Below are 22,616 nucleotides of genomic sequence, written 5' to 3'. Positions count from 1 at the left end.
ACTGCCCTCGTCCAGCAGTGAGATTTGGAAACTTCATGTGATCCAAGGATAAGGAGGCAGGTTGTACCAGCAAGCTGCGGAAGGGAGAGTTGAAATTGGGATAGATAATTTGCTTGCAGTAGGTTCCTAAACTGATGGGAGTAAGCAGGGAGGGTACCCTCTAGCAAGCTTCACTTAAGAAACAAACAAACCCAAAGCCGTCCTCTGGGTGCTAGGAAGGTGTGGAGGGGATAGACAACAGTACTCAGGCTTGCTGCTTTCAAGTCAATAGCATCTGCTGGTGCTGCTGCTGAAGAGCAAATACTGGGTAAGATGGACCATTGATCCGATCCAGCAGGGCATTTCTAATGTTCTCTACCTTAAGTCTCCAAATTATTCCAATAAACAGGTGTATGCTAATGAATGCTTGTCCTTTACAGAAAGCTTTATTTTTACCTTTCTGTCCAGACCATTTTCTTTAAATGAACACAAGAGACTGATCAGTGTAAGACGAATGCTGCTTTAACTTTCCTAAAAAATGTTAAATGGTCTTGAAAAGATTTCATGTTTGAAATGTTTCACAGTAGAGCTACAAAGAGAAAGTACCTTCTTGTCTCTGAATCTGTTCAGACCCTTTTACTTATTTATTTTTTCTTTACTTGTCTCTTCTGGGCTACATATCTCATTTTATACTTTTGTACTTCCCCCAGTGTCTGCAGTCATCCAAGTAATTCACATCATTTATATACTGGCACAATTAAATCATCATCTTCTGTACTCTTTGGGACTTGCTCTTCTGGAATGAAAATTATGGGTTTGACAGATATGTTAACTAGGGAAAGACTAGGTATTTTTTCTACTGTGGATTCAAGTAGAGCAATTTCTACACATACATAGTTAGATGGCTGTAGTTGTCACATGGCTACTCAAAAATGGTGCCTTTTTTGCCTCTTGTGTCTAATTTCAGATATCTCAAGAATATTTCTGTGCACAGAATGTTAGAAAGTGATTAACAGCTCAATGTGCTTTCATCACAAGGCTATTATTTTCAATGCTTTGCTTGCACAAAGCACAGGCAGCTGTGTCCTATTCTTCAGTGATGCAGCAGTGCAGTGTCTGGTCATTATACCATCCTAATGTGTTAAATTATACCAATATCATAAAGCAATAGCAATTTAAAAAAAATAAACTGCTCAATTAAAAAAAATAAAACCCTTGACAACTCCCAATATTTTTCAAAGGAAGCAACAGATGTTAAACTGAAACTGGAAGCTTTTTATATTTTGGTCAAACATTCATTCCACAAAACCTATTTCAAATTTCAGCTTTTTGAGCAAAAGGAGAGGGAAGGGAAGTGAGGAAGACTGCTTCATATCCTACATCCTGGTTTTCTTTCAATTCCTAAATAATTTCTAAAACTGCAATTGTAGAACACTTTATTGAACAGGAGTCCAGAGTGGCATTTGGTTCACATGGACAGTTATGCGTTCCCTGTTCATTCTTGCTGTCTAAATTCTGAGAAAGTGATGGGTTCCACTTTGGTATCTGTTAACTGGCTACTCCAGTAGGGAAACTCAAGTTTGAATGGAATAGGAAGTCTTGAAGTCAAGTTTCAAGTTATCTTTCATGTTTCCATCAGTCCTGACCCCATTGTCCTGCCTTTTCTGACAAAAGCAGAAATGAATTTCCTACTGAATTGAATTTCCAAGGTATTTGGCTGTTTGAAGCTATTGCACCTATGTTAATGGAGGTTCAGCTTCTATCACAAGGAACTATCTCAAGAGTTAGGTAGAACCAGTATGACTGGGGGCTTCCCAGCCTAGTCCTTAGTTCAGCTGGAAACCAATTCTTCTGGTCTTGTAACCAGACAAGAAAGCTGTCAGGGAAATAAGAGTTTGGAACAACAGCCAGTTGCTGTCAGCTTATCAAGTAGTAAGGGAGGAAAAAAAATAGTATTACAAGCACAGGGTTGAGTGTGTGTGTGAGAGAGAATTCACATTACTGTTCCCAATGCTGACAAGTAACCAGTGATTTTTAATTTTTTCCACTGAGGGTGGGTTATTCCTTAAAAATATCTGAATGCAGCTTTTTTACTACATTGCTAAACATATGGTGTAAAATTTATACAAACCTATGTCAGGTGCGAAATGTATTACTAGACATCTAATACAAACAAGAAAATTCTTCTTCTGAAGAGATTTCAGTTAGGATCTTTCATAATAAAATTTGTCCAAAACATTGGTCATCTAAAAGGTACTAGAAATGACATAATGTGATAATTAGGAATGTTTTTATTAGGCAAAGCAACTGATTGCATGGCTTACATTTCTAGCAGCTTTGCTATGTCACTTTGATTTGGAGGAAATTGGAGTGAAATAAAAGCCAGTAGCTAACTGCTCCCCAAAGTACTGAAAAACTGTAGTGTAAAGTAAGCAGAAATGATTCAGGGGATTTCTCTGCAGGTGAGTCAGCTCTGCAGGGTACTGTATGAGAAACCTGCAATAGAAATAAAAATGGTTTTGTAATACAGCTTTAGTTGAATATTGACATGTGAGTGAAGAATATGTGCTGCAATATTTACTTTAAAATAATTCTTAAGGTCTTTCACAATAAGGAATAAAACTGTACCATGATTCTGAAATAGAAATAGTAAAGAAAAGGTGAAGTTTTAAATTTAAGTATCGATAAATGCTAAAAAAGCAAAGAGAAAATGATTTCTGAAAATTGGTTTCCTGAATCAATGTTTTGCATCATATATCCTAATTCAGTGGAATGAAACACTTCTTGAATTATTTCTTTTTTTTTTTTTAGAGGACTTTAAAGGACTGCTTGGAACATCATGAACATGCAGTAGCTATTCCCTGCTTTTCCTGTTGAGAAATAGTATTATTGAAGAAAGTAAAACAAATAAGATTAGAGACAGTAAGTAGAAGCTAAGTATAACCTAGACCACTTTCAGACTTGAGGGTGATGTAAGTCAAGGCATTGTCTGCAATGTGGTATCAGTTCATGCTGCATTGGATGATGCAGACTGGTAATTCTGTTCCTTCATTTCAACCCAGATTCAGATCACCTCCTGAGCTTCTGCAGCTGTCAGGCTGCCTGTTCTTGTTCATTATACTACATTGGTACCTAACTGAGAGCAGTTGGTGTCTGGAGCATGCAGCATAAGGTGACACAAGGTAGCATTAGGATGAACTTGTATTTTCTTCCATGGAGTTGTTAATTTCTTTCCTACTTGCCACAGTTGCATCACACACAAGTGCTGTGTGATGCTCAGACCCTTTGCCATCTGGGATGTGGAATATTTCCTCCTCTAATAGTGATCAGGATTATAAGTGAAACTGGAGGGTCAAAATGGTTGGCTTGCATGGAATATAAAAAAGTGAGAAGGCTGAAAAGAGTTGCTCATCCTGACAGTGCCAAAGAAGGGGATTAGGCTGTAGATACCCTCATTGTCAGGGTAGTTGCTGAGCCTCGGCACTGAAAGGTGCCTATGAGCATAGTGGTGAGCCTTCCCCAGCAGGGCTGTAAAATTGGCAAGGAAAACTGATGCATGGCTTCATGCAGTGGCCTCTGAGGCACAAATAAGAAAACGGGCTACACAGGTTTCTGGGATATGTGTCTGTTTTCAGGATGTGATGTGCCATCAGAAAGCATTCATAAAGGAAGCAGGCTTGTTGGAAGCTCTTAAAAATCCAAAAAAAAACAACAACAGCAAAAGGAAAAAAAACAGCTCACCCCAACCCTCCCTCCCCCCCCCCCAAAAAAAAAATAATTCTCTGTCATGTGTGCAACTACATTACCTAGATGTATAAAACTGGCATCTGGTGGAGATGAGTCCTAGTGATGCCCAACAAACGACACAGTTTGAATACTGTGATATGAACAGTATTTCAGTATGTCCTTTGTATCTTCAGTCTCTAGGAAAATGAGGCAGGAACTAGATAGCAACCCATGCAGAGGAATTGGCTACCTGCCCAGATGCATGCAGAGAAGTCAGTTAAGTGGCCATGAGTAAATAAAAAAGCGCTTGGTTGCCTGAAGCAACTCAAGTGGATATGGAAGAGGCCAGAGCTCTCAGGTTACTTATCGGAGTGGCCTATTTTTCCATGCTTTGAAACAGTGCTGTTCTGCAGACCAGGTAACCATGACTATGGGAGACTATTTCCTGCCTTTGCTCCTGTGAGCACATAAAGATATCAAAGGTGAGCACTGTGTGCATAACAGATTTTCCCCTTTTTTATCCATTTTCTCCAGAGTGGGGGGGGATTAATTTCTTTAGAATCATGGTGGTGTCCAGCAGTATAATCTTTTGTTCCCTTCTCTGTCAGGATTGTTTTATTTAGTATTCAGGGCACAAGACTCTTTCATCAAACGTATTGGCATATTGATCAGTGTCTGAAGTTAGGGGCCTACTTTTACCTGTATGATGAATAAAGCCAGAGGATGGCTTGGCAAAAGAGATTCATACTGGAATCTACATGAGGGCTTTGTTTAAATATGAATATATTGAATAACAGAAGCTGTAAAGCTATATTTGGTTTTTATATTTCATTCTACTGCTATGTGTGTTATTCTTGACTCTCAATTCATGAAATACCTGGGCATCCTGGTACAACTGTATGTAGCAACTGTTACTTCATGTAACAATAAGGGGTTTTACCAATGACAAATACAAATTGGTCAAAGAAAAAAATAACTCGAGCACAGTCCTAGCCACCAAGATACTTTAAAGTCCATGTTGCTTCAGAAAATACTTCCCTAAGCCCGTAACTCAAGGTACAGATCAGATTCTTTTGCTAATTTAAGTGGACATACAGATTTACTCTGCACATACAGTACTGAAAAGTATCAAAACAACTTTGTGGCAGTCTGTCATTTTGTTGACTTTGATATTAATAATTTCTTGGAATGATCCATCCATCTTGTATTGCATGTGTCTTACATCTAAATGCTAGCTGTAATTTATGATAAATGAAGACTATTTCACTGTCTTGCTGTAGCACTTCTTCTAATTGCAGTGTGATTCAGGAACTTACAGAAAATGGTTTCTCTGAAAAGCTATCCTAGAATGACATACATACCTACCTGCCAGCATAACAAGCCTCTATTCAAACTCTGGTCTAATCTCTAGCTAGGTAAAAAATGCTGAAGCACAGCATTATGTTTTCAACATAAGTTTCTAAAAAAAAAATTTATAACTTCAAACTCTGTCTTGGATTTAAGTAATTTAGTCTGCTGAGTTAAATTACCGGAATTGAAGTCTATGGCTTTCACTATTAGAAGAAAAAAGCTGCACAACAAAGAAATATCAGGTGCACAGCAAATGAGATTATTTTAGCAGCCAACACTGTGTTACTTCTCTGCTAATGTAGATCACATGCATCTCCCAGGTACTGCTTCAAAGAGTTATCATATCTGGGAGTAAAAGTAATTGTTATAACACAATAGAAGGCTCTGCTCAACAAACAAATGACTTAGCTCATGGGGGCCTGGTAATGAGAAAGCTTTATTTCCCTTCCATTCACTTATCAATGAGATATAGTTCACCACAATGTTCAAATTCCTGTTGGGGAGAACGGCAATGAAACTGTGTTATTGCCAATATAAATGCTAAATTTGCCTTTTCAATTACAGACTCATTTTTTCCAGGTGGGAGCAATAGCACAAAAATTATGATTAATGGGCTCACAACAATGCTGTACATAAAATATTCAGTCAAAACCCAAGGGTTGTGTATCTTAAAATAGTTTTGAGAAGCATGTAGATTACAAAAAAAAATTTAGATATGCTGCTTAACCCTGTGTACAATTTCCTAGTGTATTTGAGTCAATTAGAAATCCAGGCCCCGTTTTTGAATGTGGCAAGGCATTTATAAGTTCAAACCTCTTTAAAAGACAGTGTCAGTTTCTAAAAGTGCTATTGTTAGAAGCTAAGGCTGGTTTTATTTTTTTAATTAAAAACTAGTTTTTTCTTGGTTTGATTGTCTTCACATAAATATCATAATTTCACCTCAATCATTATAAGAGTGAATGTCCCATCTTAATCGAGTATAAGTCACAGAATAGAAGATTACCAAGTACTCCAGCTGAGTGTGCCTAATGAAAGAAATAAAATGAGATAACTTCTTTGAGATCTAGTGGTGTATCAGAAGGGAAAACTTCATCACTGATCTTCTTTCCCTCTTCGTATGTTCCTGAGAACAAGAAATTCAGAGGACCACATCTTTCACATCCAGAAACCTAAGTATAGATAGAAAAGCAGTGACACCCCTCTATCTGACCCTCTACAGACTGCCTCAGGAGCCAGTCCTTGCCAGGGGGAAGAAGCAGGTGCCTGTGATGCTCACTGAAGGGTTGTGTGAATCCCATGAATGGATAAGCCTTTACCTATCAGTTTTTCATTATACAAACTTCAAATATGCGGAATAGTATTTTGGGGTCGTGTCCTTTTTGTACTACAGCTTTGCTGTTAAATACTACAGAATTTGGATTTGTTATGATATTATTAACCATAAGTACAGGTACAATGAAGAAACAAGCCTGTTACTCTCTTCTTGCTTCTTATGCAAAAAGCCAAATTAGTTCTCTGTATTTTCATTATGACTTATTTCATGTTAGCAGACCAGGCATTTAGAATTTAAACCTTTTGCTGAGAACATTTGATGTAGCCTTCTCAGAGGAAGTTCTTGTGGTGGTTTTTACTGCTTGAGGCAGTATTGCATGCAAGCAGAACTGCTCCCAGGTGCCTCAACAGCAATGCTCAAGGGCTCTGTTGACATTCCTATTTCTGTGAGAGCAAGCCACTTCCTTTAGCCACATCCTGAGCACAAAATTTAACTGTAGAACCACCTGGGTGGTGTGAGAACAGTTCGTTGGAAAATGTTCCTTAAGTCTTCTGGTTAAAATTTAAATTGGAGGTAAAGTAAATGAAATATCTTTTAAAAAGGGCAATATAGGGTATGTGCTCTACATTACTGGAAGAGTTATTATAAATAATTACTCTACTGGATGATTTTTGCTTTATACTTGATCATTTCCAAACTTTCTGTAATATTACAGTAGCTCAAAACTAGGTATGATGAATTAGAAACTTTAGATGAAGCCTTGTGCTTATAAAGCAGAAAACACTGACATTAAACACTACTGTCCCGCTTTAAAAATTAATGCGTGCAATATTACACAACCGCACTTTAGAAAAGTGCACATCTGACAGGTGTCAGCTTCCCTGAGGAGTCATCACAGTGATATGAAAATAATGAACTAAACACCAATGATTAAACAGTCATTTTGATAAAACTATAACCATTCCAGAGAAATAATGTCATGTAAAGAAAGATCAAAGTTATAAAAAAACTGAATATAAGATGGTATTAACACTGAGGTACACCAGTTAAAAATACAATCTTTATGTAAGAAAGTAAGAGCAATAAAATTGAGTAGCGTGAACAGGCAGAAGTTTAATAAAGACTGAGCTTCTGTTTAAGAAGAAGTTTAGCATTTCCACAATAGTGGAGTTAGATTCCTCTGTGATACCCATTTCTGACCTTTTAGAAATATTTTGGGACAAGTATTTAAAATGAATACACTATATATATTTTTTCTTTTTAAACAGAATTTTCTAGCAGACTTTCTGCCGAAAGAAGTCTTAAGTGGCTCCTGCCATAGGCACAGACATGATCAAGTATATTTAAATTTAAATTGGCAAAATATTTTGGTGAGGCGTGGCAGATACCACAATTTACTTTCCTTACTCATTTGTATTTAGTTATCTGTTCAATATTTTTCAAATACCACCTGTTTGATGTGTTTTGCACTCAGAATGAGCTAATGAAAATACATGGTAATTTTCCCTCAATTCAGTTTCCCCAAGAAATCCCAGTGAAATGTTCAGATTACTTTTGGATATAGATTAGTAAGAAAAATACCTGCCAAATACCTATAGGAATCTTTTGTAAAATTATGAGCTTACGGTAACGTAACAAAATTCTTTTGCAGCCTTCTAGCACTCTGATATCTATTTCTCTTTTGCTTTTTATTGTAGATACTATGAGAAGATTTTGTGAAATTAGTTGCATTCATTGTCAGAAAAAGATCTGTTGGTTTTAGCTAGTTAAATGCAACAAGTATGAGTGTACTTTTGCTATAGTTACTATACTAAAGTACCTTTAATATAGTTGTTAATATAGTGTAGTTATAACTACTAAACTATTCATCATTTTAAAACAAAATATCGAGAAGCTTGTATTTTCATGTTATGCTGTCAAGCATGATAATAGCAACACTGAATTGCTTCTATCCTGAAAGAAAGGGGAAAATAGAACAATTTTGGTGTGTTGGGGTTTTGTCTTTTTTTTTTTTTTTTTTACCCCCACTCATTCTGATGAGGTGCAATGATGTTGTCTTAGCTTTGTGAATTTTCAGTTTAAAGATTTTGCCCCACTAATGTTTGTCACGTATTTCCGTAGGAATCTGTATGAAGTTCATGGTCTTCATAAAGTAGATTTCTAGGGTGATTGCAAGATGGACTCTGTTGCATCAGAATGAGAAGTGCTCTGCAGAGAAGACTCTTCTAGCAGCCATTTTTCCTTGAGTTCTGACAACTGTTCTGGGGAATCAGTGAAACACTAGGGTATGCACAGACCGCAAAATATTAGTGAGATCTCTTGTCTGTTACGGGTGTCAGTTTAACTCATGATCTTTTTCCACTGCCTTCGAGCTGTCAGCCAAATTTCTTTGAACTTAAAGGGTAAACATTTTCTGGCAGAGTCCAGCATGTTCAGATACAGAAATGGGAGAGCTCACCTGCTCTAGAAATACAAAGGCATCAGAATTTAGTGATGTTATTGGAGCTCTTGGGGCAGTCCCTTGTGTCTTTTTTTCTGTAAAATTGCAGACCTGTTGTGAGCATCCTCAGTATACTTGTACTTTACAGGTCTGTAATGTTACCTGTGATGTGGCCATTACCAAAGTATCATTTCATCAGGACAGATCCATTTCTGAGTCCTTAAGCAGGACTTGGGAGTCTTAGTTTTCCTCACATTTTGAGCTATGTAATTCCACACACTAAGGGGGGGGGGCGTGTGTGGTGTGGTGTGTGCGTGCATTACAGATTACTTTTGCATGTAAAGGAAAGGAGAATTAGACTTAATGAGCATGCTGCCTGAGAAATGCATCAAAATCAGTGTGTCCCTTTGTGTGCTCCATCAAATCCTAGCTATTAAATCTGTCATCAAGCAGTTGCTCAGCTTGCCAAAGGACATCTTGATCTGAAGTCCAGAGAATGAAGCATATAATTGACTCACTACTGACCAGCTGTCATAACAGCCCCCTCCTCCCTCAAACACTAATGAAAGGAAGCAAATGAGATGTCATGATTCAAACTTTTATTCTGATGACATCCCATTGTTGTGCTCTAGCACTGAGCCAAACAAAACGGAAGAGAAATCATACTCCTCATTATGTTTTCCAAAAGCATATTAAAAGCACTTGTGTGCTGATATGGCTGCAGGCTCAGACTGAAACTTCAGAGAAGAAACCAATATGCTGTTTGAGATAATGGTAATGTATGCAAAACAGAAAGAAAAAGATGCTGTCCTAGAAGCCTGGAAAAAAAAACAAACAACCCACAATTTTAACACACCTGAAGAATCAGACATGTTATTGGCAGAATATTTGTGATGATCTATATATTGGCCATTATGTGGTCTGTCTATAGGATATAACTGATTAATTCACTTCATGGTCTCATTTTTTTAGCTGGATACCCATATGAAGTTAAATACCAGCCACAGCTTAGACCTGCTACAGCATAAAGATAAAAGCCAGACCTACTGTCAGACCTCCCCAGCAACAATTTCCTTCATGTAGGAGGAAAGAAGCAACTTTCCTGGAAGTTGTGGATGCCCCATCCCTGGATGTGTTCAAGGCCAGGTTGGATGGGACTTTCAGCAACCTGGTCTAGTGGCAGGAGGGTTGGAATTAAATGATCTATAACACAACCCGCCTAGGAATGTCCTGTGGACAGGTTTGTTTGTAGTTTATTTTGTTCCTCCTTCCCTTCTTCCCTGCCCTCCACCAAATCCATTTATACAATAAAATAGAATATATGACAACATCATTTTAAAACAGGGAACATGAGGTGTAGATGTGTTGCCAGAAAGGCCAGGCTTTCTTTTCTAGCTCTGGAAAGTCTTGTCCTGCCAGCAGAGGCTGTATGGCCTTGGAGTACCCTAAGTCTTTGCAGGTTTTACCTCTGAAACAGGCTTGTATGAGCACTTCATGGCTCATGGGGGAGAAATTGCATTCCTTTCAGACTCTGAGACAATTAAGACAAAAGGTTGAGAGGGGAAAGAAATGAAGAATAAAAAGCAATTTTTGTAAATTCATGTTGTACCTCCATCAATTATTGCCTTATGTTTAAAAGAATTGATTGAAAGCTACAACTTCAACACTACTAAAGCTGACTAAACAAGATCAACAACAAAAGGTAAACTGTTTCTGTTTTGTAGAGGGTTTTATATATGAAGTTATATCAAAATTTTATCATTCTTAGCATTCAAGAAAATGTTTGAAAAATATATATGAGTACAGAAACAGACATCCTTTATGTTTTTTCTGAGACACCATATTCTGCAGTAGATTCATTGTTGAGTTTTCAGATAATGAATGTAGATCATTTTTAATGATTTCTGTCAAGTGAATTAGAGATGATTTATCACTGTTTTCTCTGAAACAACTGAGTGTAGAATTAAGTCTATTGCTTTGTTTCTTGTAGGAGAAAATTGTCCTGGTATTGGATTCATGGTGCTCAGACTGACATAGTGTTTGTGTAATTCCAGTCACTTCATGTTTATTTTTTGTGTGTGGAGTTTTGGATTGGAAATGAATCAGCATTTTGGTTTGTTGAGGTTTTTTTTTGTTTGTTTGTTTTGGTTTTTTTTTTTTGTTTTGTTTTTTTTTCAGAAGGGTGTATACATGGTGTTTAGCTGAACACATTTGAAACACGTCATGCAAATACAGACCACAGCTACAAATGAGCCTGGTTAAGACTGATCTGAATTTCAGTAGCAGAAGAACACTATTCAGAATTTTCTAGTAAATAAAACTCAGTTAATGGGAAAACCTTTCACAACAAAAAAAGCAAAACAAACAAACAAAAAAGATTCCATAACCAAAACCCCAAACAATACCTGGGTTCTTGAGTGTAAACTACAGACACAAATAGCTTGGCTCCCCCGGTCTGCAGATTATGGTATTCCTCTAAACCTCCACTATGGTTATGGGTTTTTTGTTTTGTTTTGTTGGGGTTTTTTTGTGGTTTGTTTTTGTTGTTGTTGGTTTGTTTTTTTTTTTTTTTTTTTTTTACCAGAACAGTGCTTACTCTTTGCGGAAATAATTGCAACAATCTTTATTCATGAGGTGAGAATTCAATTTCTTCAGAGGAATTTAAATAGCAAGTGCAGATAGTTATCTTTTTGATACTTGATAAATGGAGAAAAGACTTGGTTATCTTGAGGTGAGATTGCTTTTCAGAGAGGATGACATGCATTACCTCAAGGACATGCTTCAGAAAATCCCTATTCTTTATCCAGAGGTGATGATAGTTCTCTTTATCAGAGAAGTTGGCAATTGGGAAAAGAAAAGATCCATTATTTCTGTGTTTGAGGAGGGGCTGCAATTGGTTTGCTTCTGCAGAAGACACTGAAATAGAGTGCCTTCTGCAGAGAAGGAAGATTTTATCCAGTGAGACTTCCAAATTCTTTTCAGTTTTGTGGTAAACTTCCTGTGCTCTTAATCCTTATCATTGATTTAAACATTAAATGAATATGAGCTCCTTAACAGTCAAACATGTCTATTGGGTAGTCAACATGAGAGTTGAAATCACTTTCACTCTGGAAAACCTGTCATTATGAGAGCAGCAGAATTAATGTCTTTCTTTGGATTTGTGTCCTGTCTGCCTGTTGCCTGTCCCAACCCTCTGTTGTGTTCTCCTTTTACCCTTCTCAGCACACCTACCTCTCCCCTTGCCATACCTCCTGCTGTTTCTGTTATTATTTCTTCTCCTTCCCACCAAGTTGCTTTCCCTGGCCAATCAAGCCATTGGCCATAGGTCCTGTGCAGGAGCCTGCACTGCAGAGGGGGCCTTGCTGGACAGCTTTTACTGCCTGCTTTCCCTGCAGCGAGAGGGAGAGTTGCAGAGCTCAACGCTTCCCCTTCCCTTCCCTGTAGGGCACTAATTCAGTTCTGTCTTCTGTCAGGCATCTGTTTCTTACTCCTGATACCTCTACCTTGGCCACATTGAAATTGACCAAGGGAATGAAAAGTAGTATTAGGAGAAAGCTAGCAGATGGAAAACAGTGCTATAACCCTCCCCTTTCATTAGAGAATCAGTAAAAATACAGACCCCCTGCTTCTCCCCTTTCTCCCCACCTCTTTGTGGAAGGAATTTCTTCATTTGTATGTAGCATGAAAATAAACTGATATGTTTTCAAGATGTGAGTCAATACAGCAGAGCAGATTGCTACTGTTATTTTAAAGGGATGCTGCTTTCATACATGGTCTCCTGCAGGTTAATAACAAGCTATTTGAACTTCATCATAGCATGGAAGACACCTCAGGACTTTCTAGAAGACAACTTTTATACTCCTATGATACCTAGAAAAGCTAGAAAAGCAGTATACTAACTCAACACATAAATGATCCTGTTTTAGACTAATTCCATAGCCAGTGTTGTTTAGGTTTTGGGATTATCTATCCTTTGCATTACCTTAATCTGAAGAGATGTTGCTGTCCCTTTCTCATAAATAACCTTTTTTGCAATCTGGTTTCCTGCCCTCAGTATGTTTAATCTATTAGCAGGCAAGTTTAAATTGCTCAACCTCTGTGCCAGCCCTTGTGTCCCCTAGACTTGCTGCTCTTTGGCATGTGGCAGTGGCTTCTAGCCATGCAAACAGAGTGAATGTGGCCAAGAAACAGCAAAAAGCCAACTTCTGGCTTGAGTTTCTACTGGGGGAGAGCAGTAGTGAAGCTGCCTCAGCAACCTTGCCACAGGCTGAGAAAGTGAAATAAATCAGATTCCTAGCACTAAGGAAGGTTAGTTATGGGAAGGGTAGGTAATGAATAACACCTTTGTAAACAGTCTGCAGTTCTAAAAGAGATAGGGCAAACTCAGTAACTTCAAGTGGACTGTTTTTTGGACAAGCTGTCAGTTTGCAGTGATAAACATTTATAGTGTGGATGTGCTAGGAAAGGACTTTTTCTTCTTCCTTAAGCTATAAACCTGTGTGGCTTAATAGGATCAAAGAAAAAAAGAACATGTTTTTCATTCTTCTGTTTTGGGAATGGAGGACTCTTAAGCCTGTTTCAAAACTAATAGTGAAGCTAACCACTTCTGCAGGTGTACTTAAAAATGGCAAAATATAAAAGAGAGAAGAGATTATTCCAGAGTTCCAAATTAATTAATTGATATTTTTCTTTGCAGAATTTTGTCAGTATAGATTTAGTTAGGTTATTATTCAGGTTTTAATATTGAGGGGATTAATTATATGCTGCAAAGATATCTCATTGTAATATTATATGCTTATCTAAAACTATTTTTTGAGTCTGGATGTTATGTAATTTAATAAGATATTACAAAAACTGACTTCAAGATTTCAGTAAGTTATTTCCTGTTGGAATAAAAACAACAAAGTGGCCTTATGTTTGTTTGGCACCTCTGAAAGTATTGGCAGTCACTCACACTACTCTGAAGGTAGACATTGTATTCTGGCCTACAATTTCGTACACAAAAGCTATTCAGTATTCTCCCACTAAAATTCTTGCTTCTGTTTTTTGGCTGCTAAAAATAATTTTTTCATGACAAAATGGAAGGGAAGTAGATAAGGACAGCAAACAGAATTAATAGAAGACATTTACTGTGTAGGAGAGGATACTAATCATAGAATAAAGGAAAATAATATATGTCACCTTCTGGTATAAATTCATTGCTCTACCATATGTCTTTTAGCTATGATAAAATTTCTTCAGCAGCTTCATGTTATTTTTTTTTGTTAAGCATATATTTTATAATCTTTTCTTACTCTGAACATATTACTTAACAGGCAGTATTTCTTTGTTATTTTATATGGTATTCAGAGTCTTGAGTGATTGGTTTATGAATAAAGGATAAAACTTTTGCTTGAAGAGAATGAGTCCTTTCTTACACTATTATATATCTGTTCTGTCAGTGAGGGTAACAGTAATAGCCCTACTATCCATTAAATCATCACTCTTCCTTTCCTTGTCTAGAGTTTCATAGTGCTTCCCGTTACTGTACTGGCAGAACAAGTTCTGTGGAAAACCAGCTGATAAAAATGGAATACCTTTCATATCTTCAGCTGCAAGAGAAGAGTTGAATTATGATTGTGTGAGAGATTCATTTGGCCCTGCTTTTGATAAACAGAAGACCCTCATCTCACTCTGTGAAACTGCAAATGATAGATGCAGGCCACATTTGACATTTCTCAGCCTCCTCAGGAGTCCTGAGTCTCTTTAAAGAGAGAGAGAGACCTAAATATCTTAAAAACCCTCTAGGTAGTAGGAGCATGGCATAGCTGTCTTTCTTTGTGTTGGAAACCTGGTCTACCAGTTCAGGAGCAAAACTGGTCAGTGGAGGCTGGGGAAGGAGGATGAGTCCGAGAGGGTATGGACAGATTATGGGGAGTATCATTAGCTCTGAGCTAAGAAGCTGACATCTGAGCTGTTACTCCAGGCTCCCTTTCCTGGCCTGTGGTGGGGGCTTTCAGACAATAAATGCCTTTGCTTGTCTGAAAGCAGGTGTTTTAAAGGTCTTTCCACAGTCTCTCAAGAAAGCCTGAAACGATCAGCATGGGCTTGGTGTGAATGTTGAGAGATGGAAATTAGGACAAGCGAGTCCCCCCACGCAGCACTGAATGCTCCTTCTTCACAGTCTTGGGAGTCAGCTGCTTGAAAATTTTTTGATGGTCATTTCAGCATGCTCTTTAGTAAGCATAGCATTTGGTCACTGTAGTGGCCGTTATTTCTCCACCGGTATGTATGGATAATGCCATTAATGGGAATTGTTCCATAAGAACAGAGCCATGCTTTCCTTATTAGGAAGATGTTGCCCTAAAAACATTACTTTGTGCTACTGCTCACAGTTTTTTCATGGGATATATACATTTTTAAAAATATTCCTCCTTATTAGAACTCAATAATATAGTTAAGCTAGAAATCTGAAATTTATGTAGGGCAGGCAAGGGAAAATGACAGAACCTATTTTTTAATATATTTAAGAACAAAGAATAATTCAGAACAACACTGGGCTGCCACATCACAGGTAGTTTTACCCTTAAACTTATGGGGTTATCTTTCCAGAAGCAGTGAGGACTGCTGGTAGCTCAAGTCTGCCAGCTGCTCTAGTCAGAGAAATTTAGCATCTGCATTTGGATTTACAACCATTTCAAGCTAACCTTTTTCACTTTAAGTTAAAAGGAAAAAAAGAGGGGGGATAACACACAAAGGAGAACTGCTTGCAGTCTAACCTTGTGTTTTCTGTGCACAATGTACTGTTCAAGATCGCCAGCCCTCATGTATCTGTAGAAAATTCAGTTGTTTGGTGTTTGGGTGTTTTGTTTTTATTTTTTTTGTTCCCTTAGGCAGGCCTCCAGAACATTGGTACAATCTTTTTGGTTATATAATTACTTAGGTAACTTCAGGTACCTTAATAGCAAAAGTAACTTTGAAGGGGAAGCAACACAGTGTGTATCAGTGAAGCTGCTACGTCTCCTTCAAGAAAAACCTCTTTCTTTTTTCTTTTTTCTCCTTTTTTTCTTTTTCCTCCTGAAATGGCTATACTTAGATGAGAAAGACAGCTTTGGCTTCCATGTCATTCTTTGGGTCTTTAGTGCCTAGTGCTCCTGCTGAAGGACTTTCTGGAAGAGTTCGTAATGGTTTAATGTCCTCACAAAATCAAGGCCAGAATTATTCCTGGTGTATTTTATGTGGATTTTCTAACCCCCTGGATTTATGCAAATGTGTCATACCAAAGTGACAAGGATCGTATAGAAATTTTTCATGCTGTTTGATCCTAAGAAGGTGTTGTGAACCAATAAAGTCTGCAGTGTCTTGCAGAAAAAACCTATATAAAGCTTTGTACCCTTTTATGGTCTTTCACCCAGTGCTTTAATACATCTATATCTATAGCAAGCCCCTTGAAAAATCTTTCTTCACCTCATATGAAGAAAGAACTGAGGAATAAATATGGATATTTAGCTGTGTATGAGATCCAGATAGATTAATTCAGAAGACTTGACAGTGTTGAGAACTGAAACTGCAGATGCAGCTGGGGAGAGACAAAGCACTGCTTGTAATTTGCAAGACGATGCTTGCAACTGCTATTTACAGATATTACATCTATTTTATCCACGTTTTCTAAAGTCTTGATTGCAAGGGTACAAGAATTATGGAGCTTTTGGCCAGATAGTTCAGATAATAAATATGCATTAAATATCTTATATGGCTTACATTTTTCATTAACTTAAATAGTTTATTTAATATATTTTGTTATCATCTTCCTTTCTGCAGCATTCAATGAAGTCTAATCTAAGACTGAAAATCAGGAATAGCTAAATTTGGATGTTGAAAATGCCATCTGCCTTTTGTTTTTAGAAAGATAATCACTTTCTATAACAAAATTATATATATTTTAAAGTGAAAAGGAAGGTATGCCTATTGAGTTTACTTCAGATCACATCAGCTTTAGCAGGAAATACTAGTTTCTAAGGTTTTATCTGGGATTATCAGTCTGGATGTTCTTATTTTTTTAGCATCTTGGTATTTGTTGCTATGAAGACTGTCAAGTGCCTTATTGATCTCCATTAAGGTTAAAGTTGATAAGATCAAAGACACAAGTGGTGTATACATCTTAGCATAGCTCTTTTTCTTATGTATGCCCCACATGCCCCCTTCACCAACTTCAGGTTTGCTGCTTTCAGTGAAGGAAAAGCACTATGGGCAAGGGGGGGAAAAGGTGCAGGAAAATTGAGTGCAAAAATCTACTCCTTGCTGCTGGAATACTGAATTGATGGCAGTAGCATCACTTCAGTTTCCAAGAAAGAGTGAGGTGAGAGAGGAAAAACCAGACAGTGTACAGCAAATTGAAAGGGTCAGCACAGTGATCTACACAACAGTCTACACAGATGCCCTGGCATTACTGTAAAACCTGCACCTAATCATTTTCGTTGTTGTTCATTAGTCTGTAAACCATGCACTTTGTGTACCACAGATAACAGGATTGACTTGTACCCCTGGCCAGGGAAAAAAAGCTGCACAACTATTTTGGAGGTGACATATATTTTAAACTAAACAAATAAAGCTATAACTTAAAGCAAATTTGAGATTCATTGAGTGCCAAAAATACACGCACAACAATCGGCTGATGAAAAATCATGCCAGGAAGTCGAAGGCTGCTTGAAGCCTTAGTTGAATTTGACTTTGCACTGCATTGCTACCCAGGAAGATTATTTATTTCTGTGCTATGGTAGCTGGTGAGATTTATTTCTGTGTTATGGTAGTTGGTGAGACGTTGTATGTTACAACTGCATAGTACTGTGCAGAAAGGCACTGTGACAGCAGAGACACAGTATGTATATTTAAGAAAATGAGGCACTAATATCCTGTTAACAATAGATGATTATGAACAAATGTATTCCCTGAGGCTACAAAGAAATTCAAGAGTGAAAATGAGCAACAATTCTCCAGTTTATTATGGCTGCTTAAAAAGTGATCCCAAAAGGAATCTCTCATCATTTCTTCAGCAATGACTAAAGATACAGTTTTGTTATAAAGGGCGCTTTTGGTAACAGTTGGAGATTTATCATAATGTAATGGGCTAAAGTCTTGTAAATAAAAAGTTGTGATAATAGCAGTACCAGATGCAAATATTATGCTATAGCAACTCGCAGATGATAGCTACAAATAACATTTTCTGGGAGTTTCAAGTAATTTTACATGATGTCCTGGGCTTGGCTTATCAAAGATTGTAACAGTGTTTCAATGTCTGCTAAACAAGACTGGTCACCTAACAAATGTAAGTATCTCTGAAAATCCTAACCAGAAAAAAACCTGGCAGCATTAGTAAACTTTGCATGTGAAGACTTAATATATGAAGTAGGAAGGCTGAAAATAAGAAAAAATTACCTTTCCAGAGATCAATATAAGCACCAATAGTTAAATGAGATAATGCATTATTAAAGTGGCCGTATACTAGTAAATTCATTATTGGGCTACTTGCTTACCAGTAAAGACGTGTTGTGGTTCAAGCCCTGCTGGTAACCCAAAACCATGCAGCTGCTCGCTCACTCCCCCACTTTCTTCCTCCCCCTGCTCCTGGAGGGATAGGGAGGACAATCGAAAGAATATAACTCCCATGGGCTGAGATAAGAACAGTCCAGTAACTAGGATATAACACAAACCACTACTGCTACCACCAATAATAATGATAAGGGAAATAACAAGGGGAGTGAACATAAAATTAAAAGGGGAAAAGAATAAGCACAAGTGATGCACGGTGCAATTGCTCACCACCCGCCTACTGATACCCAACCTGACCTGAGCAGCAATCTGGGCCTTCTGGGTAACTCACCCCACTTTATATACTGGACATGACATGCTGTGGTATGCAATACCCCTTTGGCTAGTTTGGGTCAGGTGTCCGGTGTTTGCTTTCTCCCAGCTTCTCCTACCCCTTCTCACTGGCAGGGCATGGGACTGAAAAGTCCTTGATTGGTGTAAACATTACTCAGCAACAACTCAAACCATTGGTGTTATCACCATTGTTCTCAGACTAAGGTCAAACACACAGCACTGCACCAGCTACTAAGAAGGGGAAAAATAATTGTTACAGCTGAACTCAGAGCAAGGTGTTGTACAGTATTACTAAACCTGACAAGGGTATGCATTGTGATTGAACTATGACAGTGTGTACAGGTGTGCTGAATTTTACTTAGGACCCTTAGCTTAGAGAGCTGGCTGTTTCTCAGTATCTATGGGGTGGGAGTCAGAAGGCCTAAATGAGATGATGGTCCTAAACAGCAGGATGTAGGTGAAAAAATGCTTGGTTTTTTTGTACAGGGCTTGGTTTTCCACTCCTGTTTTTAAACTACAGCATTAAATACAGCGATACCCCTTACATTAAATTACATTGCAATTAATATGCCAGGCACTGTCTTACTAAATGAAATATGCTGATATGTAACCTAATACTAGCTGTCTTGGTTATTGTGGTCTTTATCACAGCAAACATGTAAAATTGCATATGATAAGTCTCAGTGATAGAATAGGAGAAGAATTAGAGCTAATAAACAGGGTAAGATTTCTGCCATTATAGACAATGTCTCTACTATAATTTCCCTGAAATAGTCATTACCACTGATTTTACTTATCTACTCTTGCTCTTTTACGTTTGTTTTTATTTTCCTTCTGTATCCATGCAAAGATAATTGAAACAGATTATATGCCTTTGCTATGGTACATGAATATGCCATAACATATTTATATTGTGGTGCATGATTAACTTGTTAAGTCACTGGAAAACAGTATCTTCAGTGGAGGTTCTTTAAACTCTTACAATTTCCCTATTAATGGCAAGAAAGCAACAACTGCTGTAATTGTCTTCTGTGATGCAATGACCACGGAACATCACTCTGGACCCTTTTTTTTTTTTTTTTTTTTTGGAGGAAGTTAGTGTTTGTTGCTGTGGTGTCTGATGAGTGCCCTATTGATCTGTAAGATAAAGGCTGATGTATGACAAAATACCCCATGGGCCATGTGTTGCTATTCATGTGCAAGTAGAGTAACCAATTAAAAATCATTTCCCCTGTGAGTGGTCATCTGGTACTGCTGTAATACTGAATTTTCTGGAAGCAGCTAGGGTTAGGAAGGTAGATGTTCAGGCCAGGACAAGAGGAGATACCTACATCCTGGCTAAAGTATAGAATTTGTACATTTGACTTTGACATTTACAACCCCTTTCTAAAATATGTGGGAGAGCTGTTCTTAGGAAATGAGTTACTGATGGCTGTGAAAGAGCCTTAACCTTGTGATTATGGTGCAGAAAGACTTTTGGAAGCTGGTGGGAAGGGTACCTAGTCCATACTACAAAATGTATGAGACAGCCCTGGCTTTTCTGTCAGGTTTCAGCAGCTGTTCGCAATGAGCAGTGTGATTTAACATGGGTGTCAGAAGGATTTGGGCATAATTTTCCTCCTGCCTAAAGGCTACTAGAGATTTCCCTTGTCTAAAGGGCTCAGCCGTATTTTTTATGCTGCTTGTTGTCTGAAATGACAATTACACATTAGCTGCTTCTTCCTTCTTCCAACAGTGTCAGAAATATGGAGCTATAGAAAGTATGGAATAAAATGACAGTAATTTTAGCCTTTCTTCCAGAAAGTCATGGCTTTTTCTTACACAGGATTTAGCAGGCATCTCTGATATTCTTTTTCCCCCCTCCCTTCCTCTCTCCCTCCCTTCCTTCCTTTCTTCCTTCCTAATAGCTAGGTATTGTAATTACCATTATTCTTCAAAGATTGTTATTTTATTAGTTTAACTAAAGCGGTATCAAAACTTCTAGTTTTATTATTCTACTTTTTATATTTTATTGATTTTATTTAGTAAATTAAATATTGTGACATTATCTTCTAATGTAAAATTCTGGCAAAATATATTTATTGTCTTAATAGAACAACTAAATGAAAGTTTAAAATGCAGATGAGGTGAACTGCCTGAAGAGAGCAAGCTCAATAAACTAGTTTACTACTATAATGCTGTATTCTGGAACAATTTTAAAAAGTCTGTTAGCATACATGAAAACATTATTAACTCAGTGTTTAAAATAATTCTGAAACCTGTTCAGCAGAAGCGCTGATGTTTGAAAGGTTTGGTGACCTACATGAAAATTGTAGGGGTTTATGATTGCCTGTTTATTGCCACCTTCTTTTGTTTTGGTACACTTCTGGATGTACGCTTCATTGATGTACATAGCTAGTATTTGCAGAATCCTCTAAGGTGTTGGAATCAATTCATATGGTGCTGTAGTTAGTTTCCAAAGTTTATAAGCAAAGCATAAAAAATACTTCCTCTGAGTATGTAATTTTTGAGTTCATTGATTATTTGCTCATTATTTTTGAAGACAGAGAATATAAATACAGCTCCCAAATTATGTTTTCTCTCTCACAACTACTTTAATGTAAAGTACAAGGCACACTTTCCTCATGGTGGCCTTCAAATGAATCTAAACTAAAGGTGATACTCTTTCATGGAGTTTTATAGTATTGTTCACTAAAGATCTCTATATGTCAGTAAGGATATATGGTTATTAAATAATACATGTATGTATAGTTTTATATATGTAATTCATACACAGTATTTATATTGCAAAGGAAGGAGAGTCCAGCACATAATTCTATTGTAAGCACCATACCAGAGAGATGATAGACTTGTGAAATGATCAACAGCAATAAAACACAAAGGCAAGTAGATACAAAGATCCTTGTATGTGCCTTGTATGATCCTTCTTGCTTGTTTCTCTTGTACCTCTTATGCAGGGATTTCCAATTCCAGATTTTGTAAACAAAACTCATAGCAAACCTTTGTGAATTCAGCCTAATTGTGTTAGAAGGAGAAAACAGGTGAATCACACCATGAGCCATTCCTGTTAGTCATGAATTTCACTGTTCTTACTGCAAGAAGGGTACATTTTTCAGAAGTTTTCTGCCAGGCCCTGGCCAGCCCTGAGGGAATGATGGATGACAGCTATGGTTCTTGGAACCCATGGGCAGGGGGGATCTGAGTGGGAGTGGGCTGTGAGAGGGAATCCCTCCTTGCTTATGGCTGCTGCAGGCTCAGCCCTCAGTCCCAGTCCATGCCATTTGCCTACCTTATATCAAGGGGCTGAGGTCTGGGGGTAAGTGCCTGTCTGGTGGTCTTGTGTCCCCTGTGGCCCCAGCTCCCCTGACTGAGGGTCAGCCCCACTCCTCTGCTTCCTGATGTTTCCTAACCAGCTTTTTTCTTGATGACTTTAGGTGCAGTTAGATGGATGCTCTCCCCCAGTAGATATTCAGGACTAAATTAGATTGCCCAATTCTATAGCATTTGATAAAGTGAAGAATTTGAAAAGCAAGCCGAAGAGATAGCAGATCAAGAGAAAGGCACCATCTGTTAGAAGGTGAATTTGAAAAGAAAGATTAGAAATATTTTAAATTTACTGTAAAAAAACTATAAAGGTTTAGTTATTCTGTTTCCCGAAGGCCTCTCACTGCAAGCTTCTTTATAAGCTAGTATCCTGAAGTCTGCACTGAACAGATCTGCTACCAAACTCTAGCAATGAACCCAGTGGTTTGGGTTCATTGTCTTTGCAGTTGCAACAGGAGCAGTCAAGCATTTCTACTTACTAACATAAACAGTGAATTCACATACTGGGTTTGTGTATGTCTGTTGAACTGCAAATCTTGGTTGAAACACTTGTTGATGTAAGAAATGAACAGATGTCTTCAGTGTTTTAATACATGAGAATACTTTCTAGAAAACAATGATAAAAGGATCATTTGTTTTCAGATGTATCCACTGGAGAAATAT

The 22,616-nt window shown here is 37.7% G+C and overlaps 1 long non-coding RNA gene across 3 annotated transcripts in view; it reads left to right on the top strand.

Moving 5' to 3' along the window:
• Positions 1 to 22,616, top strand: part of LOC133221028 (uncharacterized) — a 50,455-nt gene that overhangs the window by 4,893 nt on the left and 22,946 nt on the right. The window contains exons 2-4 of one of the 3 annotated variants that reach the window (XR_009727864.1): positions 2,315 to 2,441; positions 2,791 to 2,901; positions 19,721 to 20,092. This is a non-coding gene — a long non-coding RNA (uncharacterized LOC133221028). Of the gene's footprint in view, positions 1 to 2,314; positions 2,442 to 2,790; positions 2,902 to 3,906; positions 4,182 to 19,720; positions 20,093 to 22,616 lie in introns of those variants that run through there. The other 2 variants (XR_009727865.1, XR_009727863.1) reach the window with 2 other exon arrangements.

This window comes from Neopsephotus bourkii, unplaced genomic scaffold, assembly GCF_033783945.1.
Source record: "Neopsephotus bourkii isolate Nb327-2 ecotype Australia unplaced genomic scaffold, CSIRO-AGI_Nbou_v1 NB_1508, whole genome shotgun sequence".
NCBI lineage: Eukaryota > Metazoa > Chordata > Aves > Psittaciformes > Psittacidae > Neopsephotus > Neopsephotus bourkii.
The sequence above is the reverse complement of the archived record's forward strand: the minus strand, read 5'-3'. Positions and strand labels throughout refer to the sequence as shown.